Source organism: Macrotis lagotis, chromosome X (genome assembly GCF_037893015.1).
Source record: "Macrotis lagotis isolate mMagLag1 chromosome X, bilby.v1.9.chrom.fasta, whole genome shotgun sequence".
NCBI lineage: Eukaryota > Metazoa > Chordata > Mammalia > Peramelemorphia > Peramelidae > Macrotis > Macrotis lagotis.
This window is the reverse complement of record NC_133666.1, coordinates 687,304,230-687,316,902: the sequence shown is the minus strand read 5'-3', so window position 1 is coordinate 687,316,902 and position 12,673 is coordinate 687,304,230.

Sequence of the window (12,673 nt, the reverse complement as noted above, 5' to 3'; positions counted from 1 at the left end):
TTGTGAAACGGTATGGAAGAAACTATAGCCCAATATTTCATACTTTATATCAAAATGAAGTCAAAATGTATAAATCAGAGATGGGGAACCTTTTTTTCTGCCAAGGATCAAACATCATTTACTTGCTATATTTGGTCAAACATTTAAATAATTCACTCCTAAAAAACATCTAGATTTAGTGAAATTTGAGTACTACCTGTGACTGCTGTAGCAGTGACAGACCAAATGATCTCACAGGCTATATATGGCCTGTGGGCTGCATGCTCTCCATCCCTAGCATAAATGATTTAGACATAAAGGATAATGTAAGTAAATTAAAGGAGCATAGAAAAGTATAACCACTAGATCTATGGATAAGGGAAGGGCTTATAATAAAATCATAGATACAGATCATGGAAATTAAACTCAATAATTTTGTTTCCATGAAATTAAAAAGCTTTGGCACAAATACAAGTCAAATGCAGCCAAAATTAGAAGGAAAACAGGAGCTTTGGAAGGAAATTCCTCTGATAGAGGCCTCATTTGTTAAATACATAGGGGCTGAGTCAGATTGAAAAAATAAGAGCCATTGCACAGTGTATAAATGGTCAAACAACATGCAGAACAAGAAATCAAAGCTATCAATAGTCACATGAAAATGCTCAAAATCGGGGCTGCTAGGTGGCACAGTAGATAAAGCACTGGCCCTGGAGTCAGGAGTACCCGGGTTCAAATCCGGCCTCAGACACTTAATAATTACCTACCTGTGTGGCCTTGGGCAAGCCACTTAACTCCAATTACCTTGCAAAAAACCTAAAAAAAAATGCTCAAAATCACTACTCATTAGAGAAATGCAAATTAAGACAACTCAGATTCTACCTCATAACTATCAAATTGCCTAATATCAAATTGGAAAAGGAAAGTGAGAAATGGTTCAGAGGATATTGAAAAAAGGAGCACTAATTCACTGTTGGAGGAGTTGTGAATTAGTCCAGCCAGCCATTCTGGAGAACAATTTGGAATTGCACCCAAAGGCCTAAAAAAATTGTACAAACCCTTTTATCCAACAATATCACTATGAGGTCTGTATCCCAAAAAAAAGATTTTTTAAAAAGAAAAATACCTATTTAGTAAAAAATATTTATAGAAGCTCTTCTTTTTGTGGGTGGCAAACAATTAAAAATTGAAAGGAAGCCCATCAATTGGGGAATGGATAAACCAGTTGTGGTATTCAATTGTGATAAACTACTTTGGTATTATAAGAAAGAACAATCAAGATGGTTTCAGAAAAACCTGGGAAGACATCAATGAACTGCTGCAAAGCAAAGTGAATACAAGCAAGAGAATCATTTTATAGAATAACAACAATATTGTAAAGATGATTAACTATGAAAGACTTGGCTCTCTGATCAAGACAATGATCCAAAACAGTTCTAAAAGATCCATAATGAAAAATGCTTCTACTTCCAGAGAGAGAACGGATGAACTGAGGTATATTGATACATAGGGTTTTAAATTCTATTTGCTTTTATTGTTTTATTTGTGTTTGATTTTGCATCATGGGTAATATGGAAACATGTTTTGCTTGACTACATATAAACATAGAACTCAAAATTTTTTAAATGATTGTAAACCATTTTTACATGTAATTGGAAAATATTTAATAAATTAATTTAAGAATTTAATATGAAAAAAAAGAACTTTATAGTCAGACACTGTGATCCAAGTTGAGGATATTAAGTGTGATGAAAGGTAATGAGCTCACAGTCAAATGGGGAAGGTAACATGAAAACATGAACAAGATACAGACAGGAGAAAGTGAAGATGGCATATGCCACCTGCAGGCTCTACTATCACAATGTGTTCATCCTAGATTAGTGATGGAGACTCATTCAAGGGTGACCAAAGTTGGAAGTATGCCTGACTTCTGGATGAGGTCAGTATCGCCATGGGGAAGGAGTACACAATAGAGGTCCCCTTGTTTGGCACTGGTTTTGAGTTAAAGAAGTGACTGTCTTACCAGAATCAAGCACATGATAGAGAAATATCTTCTCTTTCAAAGATAAATAGAGGTAGAGGGGATGGTACGCACATCTCCTACAGAAATCTGAAGAAAACTGAAAAAAAGATCTACTCTGGGACCAACCAATAAATAGACTAATGGACCTGAGTCAGAAAGACTTGGGTTCAATTCATCCCAAATTAGAATTAAAGTACCCATGAGTAAGACAGGAAATTTTTGTTTATCTCCATGGGAACTTTTGTCACAGGGCTGTTGTGAAGATTAAAGAATATAATATTCATACAATGTTTAACACAGTGCTTGATATCTGGTAGGCACTTAACTGTTCATTTTCTTTATTTCTTATTTTCCTCCCTCCTCTTCCTTCCTTCCTTCCTTCCTTCCTTCCTTCCTTCCTTCTTTTTTCCTCCCTTCTCCCTTTCTTTCTTTCTTTCTTTCTTTCTTTCTTTCTTTCTTTCTTTCTTTCTTTCTTTCTTTCTTTCTTTCTTTCTTTCTTTCTTCTTTCCTTTACTTCTTCTTTCCTCCCTTCTCTCCTTTTTTCCCTTCCTTCCTTCCTACCTTCCACTGCCACCATATGGAACTTGTGAAGAGGTGCAGAAGTAACTAAGAAAAGCAAAACCTTACCTGATGCTTAGTTTTAGGAGACTCAGGTAAAGAGAAAACATCTGGCAATTTGTGTTTTCCATAAATTTTCTTATGAATTCCACTTCTTTACTTTGACCCATAAATAAAGTTTTCTTCTATGACTCTTATGAATTATGTGTTTCCAAGGGGAGGTAGTTATAACACAATGGAAGATATCCTATATGAATGAATGAGAAAAGATTCATATCCTATATGAATGAATGAAAAATCAGTATTTATAACATATAAATAGCTGTGCCCCCATCAAAGACTCATTGTTTTAATGGGGGAGAAAACAGTATCGAAGGGTGGTGGTTAGAGAGAGCAAATATTGTACAGAAAGTTATAGAGATGAGCATGGGAACCTTGGGGAATAGATTGACATTCCTCATATAGAGATAATGGTGGAAAGGATAAGTTTATGATTTCAGAACTTAGAATGGGGGGAGAGGAAAGGATGAGGTTATAGAGTAGGGAGTGAGAGGAGGAAGAAGGGTGAGGCAGAGAAGCCAGAATTGTCCTGAAATGGTAGACCAGGAGAGAAGGGAACTAAACACGATAGCAGATCCCTAGGGTAGCAGGTCCTCTAAGTTCCTTGGTATGGGTGGCGAGGCAGCTGCCTAGAATACATAAGAGGTCAGAGAGGACCTGAGAACAAAGAATGACATTCATGGATTTTTGACGAAGGCAATGACTCAAAAATATTTTTCAAAATGTCAAAATATGCTTGGATCCTTGGGTTCAGATGGAAGTCTTTAATGCAAGGTATAAGGATGATTTCTATAGTTAAAGCTATTCTATTGCTACTATAGAATGTTCTGAATGTCTAACCAACCATAGTATTCCACGTTCAAGAGCCTTTCTAGTTCAGCCTTTTTTTTTGCATCTCTGATTCACTGAAATTAGAAGTGAAAAATAAAAACACGCTCTTTTAAAAGCTTACCATCTCTGGGATAGATCTTCTGTTCTTTACTTTCTACTTTTACGTTCCCATCTCTCCCCTCACTACACGTTCATTCTGGCCACAGAATATTTTCTGAAAACTAGAATTTTCTTCACACTTGATTAAAATAGTTTAATTCTTTAGTTTCCATGATTGCAAGATCTACTTTAGCCTCCCTAATCAAATAATCATCAAGATGTCAGAGTAGTGTGAGACCTTAGAACAGAGAATGTCAGTGATGAGAGGAGCCTGAGAATAGAGAATCTCAGAACTGAGAGGAACTTTTAAAGTGAGATGAGACTTTATAATGTTGAACATAATTATCAAAACTCAGAGAAGACATACATTTATCTAATCCAGAGATAACAAACTCTCATCCAGTGATGGTGGTTTTTTAAGTCAATATGTTTGATGCCACAATGATCTTGCCCAACTTTCTCATCGTATAAATGAGGAAACAGTTTCTCCCCAAAAAGGAAATGAATTATCCAAAGTTACATAGTCAATCTGAGGCAATGTCAGGACTAGAATCTGGACTTCTCAACTATCAGGCTCTTTACATTGTCCATTTTGCCACCTCCCCCAGTATCCTTAATCACTGCTCTGTGGTAGCCTTACTCTTTGACCTTGGCTGAGTTCCTGGTCCTATTTGCTCTCAGAGACCATAAACAGGTGATAGAGTTTAACTCTGATTTTCTCTTCTGGCTCCAGCAGTGTTTTCCAGGTCTCAGCACCTTTGCAATCTCCCAATGTCAACCACCATCATCTGTAACTCATGCTCCTGCTAATAAATTGAGAATGTCACATCTCCCAAACTGCATTATTACCGTTTATAATTTTGATTGTTCATTTGCATACGAAAATTAGTCCTGTGACATGCGTGAATTTTATTTTATTCTTGAACTAATTATAAACAAGAATGCCACATTATTTACATAACTAATTATTGTCCCGTCTGTTCCCCGGTTTTTAAATCACAGGCCCATTCTCCCTCGGTTAACATGCAAATGGAAAATCAGAGAACATTTCGGAAAGTTTAGGAATTTGTTCTATTTGCATCAAATACAAATTCCTTTGAATGAGAGATAATATGCTTTCCATTTTAATAGACCTAAATTAGGTTGATCTTAATTTATAGTTAATTTGAATGAATAATTTCTGTCTACCTGAGTCTGTTTTTTCAGCCTCTAATTGTAGATGTTTATTAACCCATAAATCTGCCTTCCCCTTTAAAAGGGGGGCATTGTGGACCCAAATCATGTCTCTTTTTTTTTCTTTTCCTTTTCCAACTCAGTTGAAAATGCCACACCACAGTGGCTCTCCTGAGGCCCATTCATACCATCTCTCTTTCAGGTTCTTCTAGTTTTCGAGAAAGACCTCACTCAGCATCACATCGCCTATGGTTGGACCAGACCAGATGTGTCTCCACGGCTACAGTAGAAATGACCTGATGCTAATACAGTTATTTTTTATAGCTCCCATTTCTGTCTTGAGTTTATACAAGTGTGAGCTTTTTTAAGGCTAGGTAGAAATATGAGCTCGAAAAAAAGGTCTAGGAAATGCTTGCCTCACATAGGCAGGCTTGTACCATGATCAGAGTAATTCTGGGAGACAGGGGACCTTAGTTTAAATCCCAGGCCTGGGAACTGTTACCCTTGTGACCCCAGACAAGTCACAATAAGATTGTCTGGGCCTCCATCTCCTTTAGTGAAAAATAAGAGTGTTGAACTTGCCAGACTTTAAGAAGAATCAGAGGACCTGAATTCAGATTTGGTCTCTGACTCTAGCCGGTAACTTTGGGCAAGTTACTTAGAGCTCTCTGAGACTCTTACTGCATCTAGAGAAATAAGGAGGTGAGGCTAGATGATAATATCGTTGCTAGCTGCCTCCTTGGGGTTCTCTTGGCAAAGAAACTGAACAATATCATTTGACAGATGAATAAACTAAGGCAAACAAGGTTTAAATGATTTGCCAGGGTCACACAGCTAATAAGCAAGATTTGAAGTCAGGGAGCAGCTGGGTGGTGCAGTGGATAGAGCACCGGCCCTGGCGTCAGGAGTACCTGAGTTCAAATCCGGCCTCAGACACTGAATAATGACCTAGCTGGGTGGCCTTGGGCAAGCCACCTAACCCCATTTGCCTTGCAAAATCCTAAAAAAAAAAAGATTTGAAGTCAGATCAGCACTCCTGAGTCCAGGATCCGGATTGTATCTGCTGCACCATTTAGCTGCTCTGGAGAATACTAACTAATATTTATATAACCTTGCAAAGTACTTTGCTTGTTACTCCATTAGACCCTCCTAACAGCCCTGGGAAGTGGGTGTTATTAATGTCCCCATTTTGCAGGTAAGGGAAAAAAACTTAGAAAGATAAAGTGACTTGTCTAAGGTCACACAGTTAGTGGCCATCTAAGGCAGGATTTGAACTCAGGGATTCCTGACTCCAAATTCTATATTCTTTCCACTCTCCAACTAAGATAACTTCCAATTTTATGACCCTATAATTGCTTCCATCTCTAAATCTAGCCTACTTCGGACAAGAGTGGAACTCTTTCCCCAAACACCACACTGTCACTTCAGAGAAGCAAAGGGTCAGGAACTAAGTTAAGTGCCTAACAGAATAAATAAGCTACAGTGAATAAATCAAATATGATGGTGCATTAAGAAATCATGATGAGGAGGGATTCAGAGTAACATGAAAAGTTCCATCTAAAGTGATGCAGAACCAAAAAAATATATGTATGTATACTATATATATATATATATATATATATATATATATATATATATATATACATACACACACACACATACACACACATAGAATGACTACAATGATATAAACAAATAGATCACTAATAAGGAGCCAAATGCTGAGCAAATGAAGACTAATATTGGTCCTAGAAAACAGATAAGGAAACATATCTTCAAACCACCCCCAGTGAAACTTGGGGGACTATCTGGGCAGAATACTGGGTACATTTTCAGAGAGAGGCTCTCTGTTGATGGTTTTGGTTTACTTGTCTTCTTTGTATCAACAGGGCAGTACTAAATTTCAAAGATGGTATATCTGGCAATAACTAATATTAAAAAAAGATAAAATTTACTTTTTTAAATGACAGCATGGATTTCTAGAACTATTTGTCTTTACTATCCCATCACTTTCTATGAATATCTCATAAAAACCATACAATATTCATGAAAAAGCAGGTAAAAATATTGATTTAGAATTGAAAGGACATATTATCTCATTGATTTAATCCCTTCATTCTATAAAGAACAGTGAGACCTAGAGATATTTGACTGACTTGTCCAGTATCCCAAGATGATTGTCCTCCATTCCTGAAGAAAAACCATGACCTCAGGGAGATGTCCTGACAAGCAAGTGAATTGGTTTTGAGTGGGGGGGGAGCTGTTCTAAATCACCTATCTCATTTTCTTCTCTGGAGTCATCTGAGGCCAGTGGCAAGATATAAATCTTTCAGACAAGAGATGCCCTAGATGTGGGGCAATAAGGGTTAAATGACTTGCCTAAGGTCACACAGCTAGTAAATGTCAAATGTCAGACTCTATATTTGAACTCCAGTCCTCCTAACTCCAGGGATGGTGTTCTATCCATTGCACTATGATCCCATAGAAAGTAAATGATAGAGTCGTAATTTGAACCTAAGACCTACAATTCTAATGTCAGCACTCTTCCTGCTCTTGCCCCCCCATGCCTTCCTACCTCTAGAATCTGAGTTACACTGTACCCTCAACAGAGTCAAAATAAGAAGGCAAGTATATGAATGGATGAAAGAGAATAGACCTCAAAAATGCCTTGACTAGCAAATCAAGGAAACTTGACGAATAACTGGCTAGGATGACTGAAGAAAAAGAGGGATCCATGGAAGGCTCCAAGATTTCCGTCCAAAGTGGTAAGAAGATAATGTTGTTTTCAATAAATAGGAAATTTTGCATGGAAAGGGGGTTGTTTCGTTGAGGGAAGGGGTGCCCACAGTTTATTGATTCGACTTTGAACTTAGAATCATAGATTTTGAGGAAGGTTAGAAGAGATCTGGTCTACCAAAAAGTTGAAGTACTCTTCCTAAATCACACAGCTAGGTGGCACAGTGGAAAGAGGACCAGCCCTGGAGTTGGAAGGACTTGAGTTCAAATTCAGTCTCAGACACTTAATAATTACCTTAGCTGTGGGATCTTGGGCATGTCACTTAACCACATTGCCTTGCAAAAACAAAACAAAAAAAAGACCTCAAATGATCAAAGTAATAACCATTATTTATACTTTGAATTTCTACCCATCTCCAAATATTAAGCTACTTAGCTCCCCTCTCTTGAAACAAAGTGTGTATGACCACTTGCCAGGTATGTGGTAGAAAGTATCCTTTGTTAGGTATAGGATGGTTTGATGGTCTTTGACCTCCTTTACAATTCTATACTTCTGTTATTACCTTGCTTTCTCAATGTTCTTTCTATTTCTTTTTATATTCATATCTCTCTCTCTCTCTCTCTCTCTCTCTCTCTCTCTCTCTCTCTCTCTCTTTCTCTCTCTCTATTGGTCTATCTCTTTCTGTTTCCCGGTACTTGACTCTGTCAATCTCTTTCTTTGTCTCTCTCTATTCTAAAACTGTTCCTAGCATTGGCATTCTATAATCTAAGACCTTCCCTAGATCTGTCACATCATGAACTAAAGTATTTTCCAGCTTTAGTGATCAATGTTCTAATATTCCTCCCAGATCTGATACTCTGTTCCAAGGTCACAACCAGTTCCAACATTTTAGGTCCTATCTCCTAAAGTGACATCTAGCTCTGCCATTTTGTGTTCTTCATCCTGAGGCCTCTCCTCACTCATACGCTAACATTCCAAGAGTCGATGATTTATTTCATTAAGGTCTCCCTCCCATGTTTTTCTGACCAGTGAAAGACTTTCTAATCATATAATTATTCTTCTGCTAATTTAACATATTAAAATGTTCAGACAATAATTCTAGTAATTAAACAGAGAGCTACTTGAGTGTCATAAAGGGGAACGAGTGGGAGGATAGGAGTTTTATTTAGAATTCCGATCTAGAATCTGTTGACCTCTCTCCCATCGGAGGACTGTATTCAGTCACTGGAAATATAAGCAGCTAATTGGATGCTTTATGTTCTGATGACTGGTGGTTGTCAAAGCAGTAGCCAAACAGCTCAGCCCCAAACTGGTCACTGAACTATGCTCTGTGGTTTGGTTAGTGATGCTTTCTTTGTTTACTTTTCATTTTTCTTCTGTCATCTCTTTTCCAGTTTATTTCCTGATCCTCAGCCTGTAGTTGATACTGGGAAGTTAGTGTTTGCAAAACTGTCCAACCTGTCCACTTAACCTTGGCAGTTTTCTGAAGCAGGTCTGCCCCTTTACATGGCAGCTCAGCACAATGTGGGCATGTGTACGTGCAGGCTACTGGCCTGGGATGTGACCTATTCAATTTGAGGTATCTGAATCGACAACTCCGAAGCCAGAGTTCTGAGGGAACTGTGAAGCATGAAGCCTCAGGGGCAAGGAACATCCCAGACAAAGGAAAGCCTTGGTAAAGGTTTGGAAGATTTGGATTAAGAATTAAAACGGACATTTTGTATGTTCCCCTGAATTCACTATGGAGCCCTGGATAATTCACTTCCTCTCTTTAGGGCTATTCTTTTTTGGGGGGGTTCAGGTTTTTGCAAGGCAAATGGGGTTAAGTGACTGGCCCAAGGCCACATAGCTAGGTCATTATATTAAGTGTCTGAGGCCGGATTCTCTGGGTCTATTCTTACCACTATAAAAAGAAAGAATTAGAGAAGGGAGAAATGCTAGAGGGATGGCAATAAAATGGATGCTCTTGATGGGCCATAAGGTACCTTTCTACTTGTATACTCTTATTTGAACTCAGGTCCTCCCGACTCCAGGGCCGGTGCTCTATCCACTGCACCACCTAGCCACCCCTTACATGGATAATTCTTAAAGTCCCTTTGAGCTCTTTCGGGCTATGTTCTGAGAGGTATGTCCAAATATAAGACTGTTAGGAGGCCCAGTGGATAGAGCAGTCTGGAATCTGGAAGACTCACACACTTACTAGCTATGTGACTCTGGGCAAGTCGCTTAACCTTCTTTGCCTCTTTTCCTTATCTTTATTCTTTAGACAACAGAAACACTTTGCAAGCATCAGCTAGGCTATTCTCAAAATATTTTTAGCCCAGATGTCAACTCTTCCACGAAGCCTGTTTTGATTTTCCCAGGTGACAGAACATTCCAATATTTTTGCCCAGAAAATCCCAACTAGGACTACAAAGAATTGGACCTAACTGAAATGACTCAACTACATGCCTAATGTCCCTATTGACGCTAACATTCTCTATTCTAAGATCCCCTATGACTAGTATGTTAAGTTCTAGTCTCTTCTTCCGAGTTCTAACATTATCTTTTATAAGGTTCCTCCCAGTTCTGATGTTCAAAGTCCTAAGACTTTGAACCTAAGATCTCACATTCTATTTTCTAATAATTCACCTCATTCTATCATTCTCTATTCTAAGGTCCCTACAGTTTTAGTAGATTAAGTTCCACCTCTGTCTCCCCAGTTCTGATGTTATCTGTTCTAAGGTTGCTTCCAGATTGGACATTCTCATTTTAAATGTCACCTGCAACTTTGCTGTTCTACATTCTAAAATCTCTTCCACCTCTGACGTCATGCTCCAAAATGACTCCTAGCTCTGACAACATATGACAATTTCAGTTCTGACATTTTCTGTTGTATGCTCTCTTCTAGCTCTAATATATTTTAATTAAACATTTAGCAAGTCTAGTGGAGAAAACAGTGGACTTAGAATCAAGATGACCTGAGTTCAAATCTTGCCAGTTACTAACTTGACCCTGAATAAGTCACTTAAGCTCACTAAGCCTGTTTTCTTCTTCTATCCTAGGAACCATCATCAAATTAAATCTGCTATTGCTTCTAGAAAAGGCTATTATTCCACAAATCCCCTCTCACGTCTTCAACCAAAACTCCCTTCCCTAGCCATTATGCCCCCTTATTTATAACACAGGAGGAATGCTAGAAGGGATCTTAGTCCAATTTGTTTCATGTTTCAGATGAGGAGAATCACTAAGAGTAGGGCTCAAACCTAGGTCTCTCTAGTTGCAGGACTGCATACTATCTCCTTATTAGAATGTAACTTCTATAAAGGCATATTTTGGATTTGCAACACCTGTGGCTCACAAAGTGCCTGCGACATGGTGGAAACTTAATTACTCTTTAATTCATTTATGCATTAATTCACTTATTCCTTCAGGACACTGCTTACTGTTAGGCTCTTAAAGATGGAAACTAGTCTAACCTAGGCTCTCTAAGATCTTATAGCCCCCAGACCTTGGTGGTTTGGTGGATGGAGAGCTGAACTCAGAATTACAAAGATCAGAATTCAAATCCAACCTCAGACTCTTACAAGTTATGTGGCTACTTATACTTTGTCTGCCTCTATTTCCTTAATACAAAATAGGGATGATAATACCAACTGTTACCTCCTAGGATTATTGTGAAGATCAAATGAGCACTTAAAAGATTTTTTCCTTCCTTCTGTATTTGCTAATATGGGTAATATAATATACATGAATAAATATTTTGCAAATTCAAATTTAATAAGATCCATAGATGAGGTTCTATAAGAAATTTGGAGGAGAGAGAGATTACTGTCACCTGGGAAAATCAAAACAGGCTTCGTGGAAGAGTTGACATCTGGGCTAAAAATATTTTGAGAATAGCCTAGCTGATGTTTGCAAAGTGTGTTTGTTGTCTAAAGAATAACCTTTATAAATAACAAAGATTCTTATTAGAGACATCTTTTTTGGAGAGGTGATTTGTGTGTTTGTGTGTTGTGTATGTCTGTTCATCTACTTCGTGAATGGAGGAGAGCAGACAGAACCTAAATGGAAGTCCTGCTTCTGACACAGCAACCTGGGTAAACCTGAGTAATTCATTTAAACTCTCAGGGCCTTAGGCAATTCTCCATGACTAAAAGTTACATAAAATTGCACATTTACATTTGTAGATGAAGTTTTCCACCTGGGATTTGCCTCCAATAAAATCAGGGACATTTAATCCTCCTCATCCTAGTCCAAATATATATACAAAAACCTCATGGATCGGCCTCCAGTGTTGGGAATCTGGTGATGAGGAGACCCGCGCCAGTGAAATTACAAGGCCTCTATGCATTACAGTCATTAACCCTACTTGACCTGTCCCATCGCCCTGTTGTAAAATTCTCCTGATCTTGTGACCACAGAGCTGTCAGAGGAAGGGAGATGGCCCAAGGACCATGGATAGTGCCTGTTCTGTCACTGTTTCTCCCATTCTAAAGGCTCATCATGTCCAACCCTCCACCAGCTAAAGCCCCAAAGCCCAGCTAAGTAGCTTGCCTGAGGCCAATTCTGATCCCAGAGCCATCCTCCAGAGTAGAGAGACCTTTAGTGGGCTTTTAATTATGTCAAGCTTGCTTTCTTTTCCTGCCAGAGATAACGAGCAAGCTGAGACCAGGTCTGAGTCCTGGAGAAATCCTAATTAAAACAAACAAGCAAGGCAAAGTCCCCATTGCCAACTGAGGCCCTGGGCTGTGCTGTGGCCTAAGTTTAAAAATAAAGAGGAGAGGCAGGAAGAAGAGTATGGCATGTTTGTCCTGCTGGGGCAGTTACTTGTTACTTCCAAATGCCAAATGTAGGAAATAGGCAAAACCTGGTTCCAGTATTTATGCAAAATGGGAAGATTGGCATTGTGGTACCCTTCTTTGCTCTATACTAATTGGCAAGGAGGGGTCATTGAATGAAGACTAGAAGAATTGGGCAGGACCTGGAGAGATAGTTAAATACAAATTTCAGAAAAATCAGTATCTGGAAAAGAGAATTGTCAAAGCTAAAGTAGCTTAGACACATGAGGGACATTAAGGGGTGACTAGGTGGCGCAGTGGATAGAGCACCAACCCTGGAGTCAGGAGTACCCGAGTTCAAATCCGGCCTCAGACACTTAATAATGACTAGCTGTGTGGCCTTGGGCAAGCCACTTAACCCCATTGCCTTGCAAAAACTAAAAATAAATAAACAAA